We start from the raw sequence: 12,510 nt of genomic DNA on the forward strand, positions 1-12,510 counted from the left end.
GATCTTTAATTTCTTAGTCTTGGGGAAGGAGAATTCACGTCTCTTCCTCTTAGTTTCTAAAATGATAGTGGGTGGCAATTTCTTCATTTTTCTTCAACAAAGTTGGTGTGGTAACTCTTCCATGACATCGCATTCTCTCTGCCTTCTCTTTCCCAAATATGGATTGGAAAGCTCTAATTGCTGATTCTTTAGACTTTTTATTCTCAGCTTGCAGATGTGCCTATATTAATGTGAAGAAAAATAATAATAATAAAAAGAAAGAGTAACTACATAAATGGACTAAAAAACATATATCATTTGACAACATCAAAACAAATAATAGAAATTAAGAATAATATCAACAATCTTTAACTCAACTGCAAGCATAAAAGTAACCACAAGTAATGGGCAAATTACCAAGACACAAGAATCCATAAACTATTTTAATCAAATTAACTCCCAATACTTACAATAACATCCAAAGTGTCTTCATCCAATGACTTTTCCTTTGTGCTTTGGCGAGTCTCAACAAACATTTCTGCTTGAGTAGGTGGTTCATTATTTTCCTTAGAAGCAGCTTATAAGTACAGTTCAAATAGCATTTATATAGAGTTAAAATAAGTTTATTTTCTAAAATCAACACATACTTGATACTGAAAGACACACACCACACATACACATAAAAATGCACAACAAATAAAAAATTGTACCAATCTTGCACGTATTCTTGCAAAATTTATTGGTCCTTTTCCATGGCTAAATTTCTGTTGTGCCCTATTTTTCTTATTCTGTACAGACATTTTCTACATAGCAAGAGACAAGTATTATAAAAAAATCATCATATTTCACTTATAAATGTATATAATATAATTGCATAAACAGACTACACTAACTTTCACATGTCTTACCTTAACTTTCTCAGTTCTTCAATAAGCAATTAACTTTCGAAAATGACTCTCAGGTATGCTTTTAGGATGATTTTTTAGCATCTCATTAACATATTTGTATGACAGAAAATGAGTTTGTTTGATTGTGGTCTTATACCGTCTCCAGTTGTCATTGATACGAGCAAGGACTATCCTCTTTCCTTCAGCTGGAATAATGAATTTAGCCTATAAAACACATATTATTTGGCATGTAAGAATAAAATATGTGTACATTTCTAAATAGTTTCTAAAAAAAAATAAGACTAATATTCTTACTTGAACATATTCCCAAATGGCTTTTTTATCTTTAATCCCTTTTCAGTTTGTGTAAATTAATGGACAAAAATATGAATTCCTTGCCACTGTGCCCAAAAATTTGCTCAAGTTGTTTACAGCTTCATCAGTAGGATCAATTGTCTCTCTTTCAATATCTAGCGTAATTTTTTCTCTATCTTCCAACTATCTTGCATGAATCTTCAAGCATTGTGTAGGTCTTCATATTTTTTTTATTGTTGTCTATATACAAAGAGAATAATTATATACCATCCCTCTTATTCATTTATATATATTTAATTGAAAAAAAAATAGCTTCATCAATTTAGCCAAATGAATAAAATTTCATAATTTCACTATTGCTAATGATTTATTCCAGCTGTATAGGAAACTAGAAGTCGCTTCTAAAATTAAATTTAAAGTGTAAAAATAATTACAATCCAAGACAGAATTTTATTTTTCCTATTTAGATATTGTTCCTATACAAATATATTATTTAAGTGTGAATTTATATATTATTTAATAATAAATAAGTAAATATAATATTACTCATCATATAAATACACATACAAGTTTTTAAACTTAAATTTAAGCAAAATAATCCCACTAGAGAATAAGTGGAGTCAGATTTATGAGAAGCCACAAGATATCTTAATCTGCAATTTCTGTCAACAAATTTTCCATTTCTCAAATAAATATTCTTGTAGGCTTTAATCATCACAAAGCCGATATAGCAAGCAATCAATTACTGAAACAGAGTAAGAATTGCTTAAAATCCTTTTCAATAAGGCTTTGCCATATCAATTGGACTGCACGCTATGTAGCATTATTATTATTATTATTATAACATATATATAGTCTCTTCATTCCATTCATAGTATTTAGATATATAGTTTAAAGAATGGATAAAAAAGTGAAAATGAACATTATACAAAATAGTGGGACCATGATTTATTGAAATATATGTATGTGACTAGAAAAATCATAAAATTTATTTACAAAACGAAAAAGAAAAGAAAAGAGTTTATTGAGTAAAGTTTGATGCAGTATATTTGAACTTATAGCCTATGAAAAGCTACTAGGTACGTTTTTACCTCTAAGTTGAGCTCATTTTTTATTATTTTTAGAGCTTGAAGTGACGAAACGTGTTTTATAGAAGCTGCAACAGAAAATGGAAAAAGACAGGAACTGGAACAGAGAAGGACCACAAGTCATGGGAAAATTGTGTGTGGAAACTGTAACTCTGTAAGGGGTATAGCACATTCAAACTAACCCAAATGAGTCTTACAATCCTTGCCTCTATTATATAAAGAAGTCGTCATATATAAATCTTTTACAGCAGACAATTTAAAAGGAAATGATGTCATAAAATATTTTTAAGGAGACAAAAAATTTACCTTTTAAAATATTGTCTATGTCCTCACCCTCAAGTGGATTAATATAATCCTTGTCTTGCTCCTCTATATTATCTCCTTCATTCTCATCTAATTGTTCTTCACCATCAGGTTCATTGTTAAGTTTAAGAAATGTACCAATCGGCATTGAAGCAAATTAACGTATTTTTTCCTTCTTAGTTGGCCTTTCTTGCAAGCTACCACACTCTTCAACATCATCTACAATTGTGATCTCTTTTCTCTTCAAATCTTGACTCATTCTAAAATCCACTTTTCTAGTATTCTTGTGAGCCATAACAGTAGATTTAGAAGGAAGATCTTTTTCTTGTCCACAAGTAGATCCTTGTGAGTGAGTCATACTTGCTTCCACCTGTACTTTAGTTTTCTTCAAATTCTGCCATTTTTCTTTTGCAAGAGCTTTTGGATTTTCCACAAAATTGTGCTTATCATTTGCTTGGACACCATTTTTTCTTAAGCTCTGCTCCCTTTCCCTATCACTAAGGGTTTTTATCCTCTTAAGTGGTAGTAGTGGTGGTGGTGGTTGATGCTACTGTTGATCAGAAGACATCTTTTCTCGTTTAACTTTCATATTTTTCAAGAACTTTGCACGCAATTCAGCACTTGACTTTGAATCTATTTCATGTTCAATGAATTTTTTGAACATTTTTTGAAAAAAGAAATAAAATAATGAGATTAGTATACATAAAAAAAATCTATTAACATAATAGTAAAAAACCAAATCACATATTAAAAGAATCAAGAATCTATAAGAAATATACTTGTTCATAAATAATTACACCAAAAATAAAAGAAAAAAATTATTCTATGTTGAGAAGAGAAATCTCTTTAAAGATCAAAATCATCATCATATTCAGCTTGTTGTAGAACAAGTGAAGGTTTCTCAATGATTGTATTTAGCATGTCTTCTCTAGTCCATTGAACTTCACAATTATCCTTTGACACAAACAAATTATTCACTTGATCAAAGGGGCCCTTTTGATTAGACTCTTCAGCTTCAACATCATACCCATCATACATATTGAATAAATTCCTTGGCACTGTGTCCATGACATAATGCTTGTCTTTGTTAAAAGGGTCTTGAATATAAAAGCATTGGTGGACTTGTGAAGCTAATACAAAAGGATCATCCTGATAACATCTTTTATTAAAATGAATTGAAGTTAGACCAAAATTCACTTCTTCAACCTCAAACCAATCACAATTGAAGAGAACAAATTTGAAACATGCATAATAGTCTAACTCAATTATGTCATTTATTGCACCAAAATATGTTACGACTTTTGTCATTGGGTTATTGTCCTTGGCACTAGCAAAGCTTGGTGTTTCGCACACCAAAGTCACACTACTGTTTTGAGTTGTGTGGCTTGCATCATGTTCTCTAGTTTGAAATTTGTAGCCATTGATTACATAACTAGAAAATCGTTTTGCAACTGTGTTTGGGCCTCTAGACAAATCTTTAAGTTATTTCGGAACATCTTCATGAGAAGCACGCTCTTTGAACCATTCACTAAAATCATGGCTTAGAGTTTTTGCCTTCTTCTATTTTCTACCTTTAGATTGATTGTTGACATGTTCCTCATACTGTCTAAAGTAAGTAAAAAGCGTGTAAGTTAAATTTGCTAATAGAGAATTGGTAGTTGGAAAATATATAAGAAAAATACCTAATATAGTCTTTAACTTTATCACAGTTGAATAAGATGTACCGATGAGCTTGCATTTTTGAGTTGGTATCCAGAGAAAAAGGTTGCCCTTTTCTCTTTCCACCAGTTGATCGCCCCAAGCATGCAAAATAGCTATCATGACATACTTCAGCTTCACTGCAATTATCATAATTTTGTGTCCTCCTACTCAGCCTTGTGTCCACATCAGGACTTAAATACCTTGAGCAAAATGTCAAGCATTCCTCGGCTAAATATCCTTCAGCAATTGAACCTTCGGGGCAGCTTTTATTGCGAACGTAGGACTTTAACCTACACAAATATTTCTCGATGGGGTACATCCACCTAAATTGAACTGGGCCACCCAACCTCAACTCGTTTACCAAATGAATAGGTAAATGTACCATTATATCAAAGAAACTAGGAGAAAATATTCTTTCTAATTGAGACAAAATTTCTCTAATATCTACTTCCAAATGATCTATTGTATCATTTTCAACAACTTTTTGGCACAAGAAATGAAAGAATGAACCTAGATAAATTAAAGGGCCAGCTACTTGATTCTGCCTTGTGCATTTTATAGCTACTTGCAACAAATAATGCAACATAAAATGAGCATCATGACTTTTGTAGCCTGATATCTTTTTCTCAGCAATATGAACACACCGAGAAATATTTGAAGCACTGCCAGATGGCAATTTTGCTGACTTCAAAATATCACAAAAAATGATTTTTTCTTGAGTAGTAAGGTTAAAACAAGCCTTAACAATTTTTGTTTTCTTGCCACCATCTATCTCCTTTGGTTAAAGTTTTTTTGAATTCAAAACTCATGTACTTCTTGTTCTTTTGAATTAAAATAGTTTTTATTTAAGAGAGGTGATGGATTCATAGGACATTCATAACTTTAAGACAAAGTTACTAACTACTAATGATCATGTAATGAAGACACAAACATAGATAAGCACATAGCAAAGAAAATGAAAAACAGAAGAAAGTGAGAACAAGGAATGAGTCCACCTTAGTGATGATGGCGTTTCATTCTTGAGGAACCAATGATGTTCTTGAGCTCTTCTATGTCTCTTCCTTGTCTTTGTTGTTCTTCCCTCATTGCTTTTTGATCTTCTCTTATTTCATGAAGCATGATGGGGTGCTCTTGATGTTCCACCCTTAGTTGTCCCATGTTGGAACTTAATTCTCCTAGGGAGGTGTTGATTTGCTCCTGATATTTATGTGGAGGGAAGTGCATCCCCTGAGGTATCTCAGGGATCTCTTGATTTGCAGCCACATGTTCTACCACTGAGCTATAGACCCTTGAGATAAATCTTTCCATCTCCCATGACTCGGAGGTGGAAGCCTTTGTCTTCCCTTCCCTCTTTCTTGAGGTTTCTCTGGCCTTAGGTGCCATTAATGGTAATGGAAAAACAAAAAGCTTATGCTTTTACCACACCAAACTTAGAATATTACTCGTCCTTGAGCAAGAGAAGAAAGAATAGTTAAAGAAGAAGAAGATATGGAGGAGATAGAGGAATGTGTGTTTCGGCCATTTAGGGTGGGTTTGGGTGGGAAATTGATTTTGAATTTTGAAGGTAGGTGGAGTTTATGAGGTAGGTTTATGGGGATGAGTGGATGGATGTGAGTGGTGAGGAGGTGATGGGGAAGAGAGATTGAGGTGATTGGTGAAGGGTTTTGGGGAAGAGTGTTTATGGGATTTTTGTGAAAGAGAGTGGTGAGGGGTGAGAAGAAGTGAGTGGAGGTAGGTGGGGATTCTGTGGGGTCCATAGATCCTGAAGTGATCCTGTGGGATCCACAGATCCTGAGATGATCCTGTAGGGTCCACAGATCCTGAGGTGTTCAAAGATTTACAACCTTGCACCAAATTAGGCATGTAAAATGCCCTTGCACACAACTCTGGGCGTTCAGCGCCAGGTTGGTGCCCATTTTGGGCGTTCAACGCCCATTTGCTGCCATTTCTGGCGTTGAACGCCAGAACCATGCTTGTTCTGGGCGTTCAGCGCCAGCATGCTGCCCATTTTGGGCGTTCAGCGCCAGACAGATGCTCCTCCAGGGTGTGATTTTTCTTCTGCTGTTTTAGATTCCGTTTTTGAATTTTTTGTTTATTTTGTGACTCCACATGATCATGAACCTAAGAAAATATGAAAAACAAAAACAAAATTAGATAAATAATCATTGGGTTGCCTCCCAACAAGCGCTTCTTTAATGTCAATAGCTTGACAGTGGGCTCTCATGGAGCCTCACAAATGTGCAGAGCTTTGTTGAGACCTCCCAACACCAAACTTAGAGTTTGGATATGGGGGTTTGACACCAAACTTAGAGTTTGGTTGTGGCCTCCCAACACCAAACTTAGAGTTTGACTGTGGGGTTTTGTTTGACTCTGCTTTGAGAGAAGCTTTTTATGCTTCCTCTCCATGGATGCAGAGAGAGATCCTTGAGTTGTAAACACAAGGTTGTCCTCATTTACTTGAAGGATCAATTCTCCTCTGTCCACATCAATCACAGCTCTTGCTGTGGCCAGGAAAGGTCTTCCTAGGATGATGGATTCATCCTCTTCCTTTCCAGTATTCAGGACTATGAAATCAGCAGGGATGTAAAGGCCTTCAACCTTTACTAACACGTCCTCTACTTGTCCATATGCCTGTTTTCTTGAATTGTCTGCCATCTCTAATGAGATTTTAGCAGCTTGCACCCCATAGATTCCCAGTTTCTCTATTACAGAGAGGGGCATGAGGTTTATCCCTGAACCAAGGTCACACAGAGCCCTAAAGATCATGGTGCCTATGGTACAAGGTATTATGAACTTTCCAGGATCCTGTCTCTTCTGAGGCAATGTCAGTTGATCCAGATCACTTAGTTCATTGATGAACAAGGGAGGTTCATCTTTCCAAGTTTCAATGCCAAATAATTTGGCATTCAGCTTCATGATTGCACCAAGAAACTTGGCAGTTTGCTCTTCAGTAACATCCTCATTCTCTTCAGAAGAGGAATACTCATCAGAGCTCATGAAGGGCATAAGGAGGTTCAATGGAATCTCTATGGTCTCTAGATGAGCCTCAGAGTCCTTTGGTTCCTCAGAGGGAAGCTCCTTATTGATCACTGGACGTCCTAGGAGGTCTTCCTCCTTGGGATTCACGTCCTCCTCTCCCTCATTGGGTTCGGCCATTTTGGTTATGTCAATGGCCTTGCACTCTCCTTTTGGATTCTCTTCTGTATTGCTTGGGAGAGTACTAGGAGGGATTTCAGTGATCCTTTTACTCAGCTGGCCCACTTGTGCTTCCAAATTTCTAATGGAAGACCTTGTTTCATTCATGAAACTCACAGTGGCCTTAGATAGATCAGAGACTAAGTTTGCTAAGTTAGATAAATTCTGCTCAGAATTCTCTGTCTGTTGCTGAGTAGATGATGGAAAAGGCTTGCTATTGCTAAACCTGTTTCTTCCACCAATATTAAAGCCTTGTTGAGGCCTTTGATCCTTCCATGAGAGATTTGGATGATTTCTCCATGATGGATTATAGGTGTTTCCATAAGGTTCACCCATGTAATTCACCTCTGCTATTGCAGGGTTCTCAGGATCATAAGCTTCTTCTTCAGAAGATGCCTCTTGAGTACTGTTGGATGCAGCTTGCATTCCATTCAGACTCTGAGAAATCATATTGACTTGCTGATGAGCGGATAATTTATACGCTTTTTGGCATTATTTTTAGTATGTTTTTAGTAGGATCTAGTTACTTTTAGGGATGTTTTCATTAGTTTTTATGTTAAATTCACATTTCTGGACTTTACTATGAGTTTGTGTGTTTTTTTGTGATTTCAGGTATTTTCTGGCTGAAATTGAGGGACTTGAGCAGAAATCAGATTCAGAAGTTGAAGAAGGACTGCTGATGCTGTTGGATTCTGACCTCCCTGCACTCAAAGTGGATTTTCTGGAGCTACAGAACTCGAAATGGCGTGCTTCCAATTGCGTTGGAAAGTAGACATCCAGGGCTTTCCAGAAATATATAATAGTCCATTCTTTGGCCAAGAATAGACGACGTAAACTGGCGTTCAACGCCAGATTTCTACCCAAACCTGGCGTCCAGCGCCAGAAAAGGAGCCAAAACCAGAGTTGAACGCCCAAAATGGCACAAAAGCTGGCGTTCAACTCCAAGAAGGACCTCTACACGTACAACACTCAAGCTCAGCCCAAACACACACCAAGTGGGCCCAGGAAGTGGATTTATGCTTCAATTACTTACTCATGTAAACCCTAGTAGCTAGTTTATTATAAATAGGACCTTTTACTATTGTATTAGGCATCTTTGGATTACCTTATGATCCTTTGATCACGTTTTGGGGGCTGGCCATCTCGGCCATGCCTGGACCTTTCACTTATGTATTTTTAACGGTAGAGTTTCTACACTCCATAGATTAAGGTGTAGAGCTCTGCTGTTCCTCAAAGATTAATGCAAGTACTACTGTTTTCTATTCAATTCATCTTATTTCGCTTCTAAGATATCCATTCGCACCCAAGAACGTGATGAAGGTGATGATTATGTGTGACGCTCATCACCATCTCCCCTATGAACACGTGCCTGACAAACACTTCCGTTCTACATGAAATAAGCTAGAATGAATATCTCTTAGATCTCTTAACCAGAATCTTCGTGGCGTAAGCTAGAATGATGGCGGCATTCAAGAGAATCCGGAAAGTCTAAACCTTGTCTGTGGTATTCCGAGTAGGATTCGATGAATGAATGACTGTGACGAGCTCCAAACTCGCGATTGCAGGGCGTTAGTGACAGACGCAAAAGGATAGTAAATCCTATTCCAGCATGATCGAGAACCGACAGATGAATAGCCGTGCCGTGACAGGGTGCGTGAGCATATTATTCACTGAGAGGATAAGATGAAGCCATTGGCAAGGGTGATGCCTCCAGACGATTAGCCGTGCCGTGACAGGGCATTGGATCATTTTCCCGAGAGATGACCGAAAGTAGCCATTGACAGTGGTGATGTATCACATAAAGCCAGCCATGGAAAGGAGTGAGACTGATTGGATGAAGACAGCAGGAAAGCAGAGGTTCAGAGGAACGAAAAGCATCTCCGTTCGCTTATCTGAAATTCCTACCAATGAATTACATAAGTATTTCTATCCCTTCTTTTATTTATTATTCGAAAACACCCTTATCACTTTATATCTGCCTGACTGAGATTTGCAAGGTGACCATAGCTTGCTTCACACCAACAATCTCCGTGGGATTCGACCCTTACTCATATAAGGTATTACTTGGACGACCCAGTGCACTTGCTGGTTAGTTGTATCGAAGTTGTGAACCATGGTATTGGCACCATGTTCTTGGCGCCATTGCCAGGGAAAGAAAGAGCCGTGAATTTTACATAATTAAAGTGTAATCACGATTACGCGTACCAAGTTGCTCACGTTGCCAGGGATTATTCGAGCCTGGACATCACAATTTCGTGCACCAAGTTTTTGGCGCCGTTGCCGGGGATTGTTCGAGTTTGGACAACTGACGGTTCATCCTGTTGCTCAGATTAGGTAATTTTCTTTTTGTTTTCTTTTCAAAAATTTTTCAAAAATTTTCTCATCTGTTTTCGAAAAAAAAAATTTTTATTCAAAATTTTTAAGAATGAATTCTAGTGTTTCATGAAGCATGTAAAGCCTGTCTGGCTGTAAAGCCATGTCTAAATTTATTTGGACTGAGGCTTGCAATTTGTTATCAAGAGCAATATACTCTCGTGTTAAATGCTGAAGCTTGGCTGGCCATTGGCCATGTCTAGTGTTTTGGACTGGAGCTTTCTTTGAAAGCTTGGCTGGCTAGTGAGCCATGTCTAATTCCTGGACTGAAGCTTCAGACTAAGAATGCAAGATTCCTGGAATTCGTATTAAAAATTTTGGAATCCTTATTTTTCTTTTTCATATAATTTTCGAAAAATATAAAATAAAAATCCAAAAAAATTAGAAAATCATAAAAATCAAAAATATTTTTGTGTTTCTTGTTTGAGTCTTGAGTCATATCATAAGTTTGGTGTCACTTGCATATGCATCTTGCATTTTTCGAAAATTTCATGCATTCATAGTGTTCTTCATGATCTTCAAGTTGTTCTTGGTAACTCTTCTTGTTTGATCTTGATGATTTTTTGTTTTGTGTCTGTTCATGTTTATCATATGCACTCTTGAATTCTTAGTGCCTAAGCATTAAAGAATTCTAAGTTTGGTGTCTTACATGTTTTCTTTGCATCAAAAATTTTTCAAAAATATGTTCTTGATGTTCATCTTGACATTCAAAGTGTTCTTGGTGTTCATCTTGACACTCATATCATTCATGCATGCATTCATTATTTTGATCTAAAAATTTCATGCATTGCATCATTTTTCTTGTTTTTCCCCTGCATCATAAAAATTCAAAAATCAAAAAAATATCTTTCCCTTTTTCTCTCATCAAATTCGAAAATTTGAGTTGACTTTTTCAAAAATTTTTAAAAATCAAGTTGTTTCTTACGAGTCAAATCAAATTTTCAATTTGAAAATCTTATCTTTTTCAAAATCTTTTTCAAAAATCAAATCTTTTTCAAAATTCTTAGTTATTTTCGAAAATTAAAAAAATATTTTTCAAAAATCTTTTTCTTATTTTTATACCAAATTTTCGAAAATAACATAAACAATTAATGTTTTGATTCAAAAATTTGAAGTTTGTTACTTGCTTGTTAAGAAAGATTCAAACTTTAAGTTCTAGAATCATATCTTGTGATTTCTTATGAATCAAGTCATTAATTGTGATTTTAAAAATCAAATCTTTTTCAAAACTAATTTCAATCATATCTTTTCAAAAATATCTACTTATCTTATCTTTTTCAAAAAATATCTTTTCAAAATATCTTTTCTAACTTCCTAACTTCTTATCTTTTCAAAATTTGTTTCAACTAACTAACTAACTTTTTGTTTGTTTCTTAACTTTTTCAAAACTACCTAACTAACTCTCTCTCTCTCTAATTTTCCAAAATATCTTCCTTTTTTTTTCAAAAATTTCTTTTTAATTAACTAATTATTTTTATTTTTAATTTTAAAAAAAATTTTCGAAAAAATACTAACAATTTTCAAAAACTATTTTCGAAAATCACTAACTCTTTTTCAAAATAATTTTCGAAAATTATCCCTCCCCCATCTTATTCTATTTATTCATTCATATCCTAACATCTCATCTCACATCTCTGCCATCGTCACAGTTGTGTTTTTTCCATTATATTACATTCTTTGTCTCCCCCTCTTCTTCTACGCACACAGGGATCCCTATACTGTGGTATAAAGGATCTCTATTATTATTATTATTATTTTTTTGTTGTGCCTTCTTCTTTGTCATATGAGCAGGAGCAATGATAAGAACATTCTTGTGGAAGCAGATCCAGAACCTGAAAGGACTCTGAAGAGAAAATTAAGAGAAGCTAAATTACAACAATCCAGAGAAAACCTTTCAGAAATTTTCGAATAGGAAGAGGAGATGGCAGCCAAAAATAATAATAATGTAAGGAAGATGCTTGGTGACTTTACTGCACCTAATTCCAATTTACATGGAAGAAGCATCTCCATTCCTGCCATTGGAGCAAACAACTTTGAGCTGAAACCTCAATTAGTTTCTCTGATGCAGCAGAACTGCAAGTTTCATGGACTTCCATTTGAAGATCCTTTTCAGTTCTTAACTGAATTCTTGCAGATATGTGATACTGTTAAGACTAATGGAGTAGATCCTGAAGTCTACAGGCTCATGCCTTTCCCTTTTGCTGTAAGAGACAGAGCTAGATTATGGTTGGATTCTCAACCCAAAGACAGCCTGAACTCTTGGGATAAGCTGGTCACGGCTTTCTTAGCCAAGTACTTTCCTTCTCAAAAGCTGAGCAAGCTTAGAGCTGATATTCAAACCTTCAGACAGAAAGAAGGTGAATCCCTCTATGAACCTTGGGAAAGATACAAACAGTTGACCAAAAAGTGTCCTTCTGACATGCTTTCAGAATGGACCATCCTGGATATATTCTATGATGGTTTATCTGAGCTATCAAAGATGTCACTGGACACTTCTGCAGGTGGATCCATTCACCTAAAGAAAACGCCTGCAGAAGCTCAAGAAGTCATTGACATGGTTGCTAATAACCAGTTCATGTACACTTCTGAAAGGAATCTTGTGAGTGATGGGACGCCTATGAAGAAGGGAGTTCTTGAGGTTGATACTCTGAATGCCATATTGGCTCAGA

General features: G+C 35.6%; 1 non-coding gene across 1 annotated transcript; it reads right to left on the bottom strand.

Moving 5' to 3' along the window:
* Positions 1 to 12,158: 12,158 nt before the first annotated feature.
* Positions 12,159 to 12,266, bottom strand: LOC148552823 (small nucleolar RNA R71). Its single transcript, XR_015893591.1, has one exon. It is a non-coding gene; the product is annotated as a small nucleolar RNA R71 (small nucleolar RNA).
* Positions 12,267 to 12,510: the final 244 nt, after the last annotated feature.

The sequence above is a fragment of the Arachis ipaensis genome, chromosome B7 (genome assembly GCF_059453495.1).
Source record: "Arachis ipaensis isolate K30076 ecotype BB chromosome B7, ASM5945349v1, whole genome shotgun sequence".
NCBI classification, from domain to species: Eukaryota; Viridiplantae; Streptophyta; class Magnoliopsida; order Fabales; family Fabaceae; genus Arachis; species Arachis ipaensis.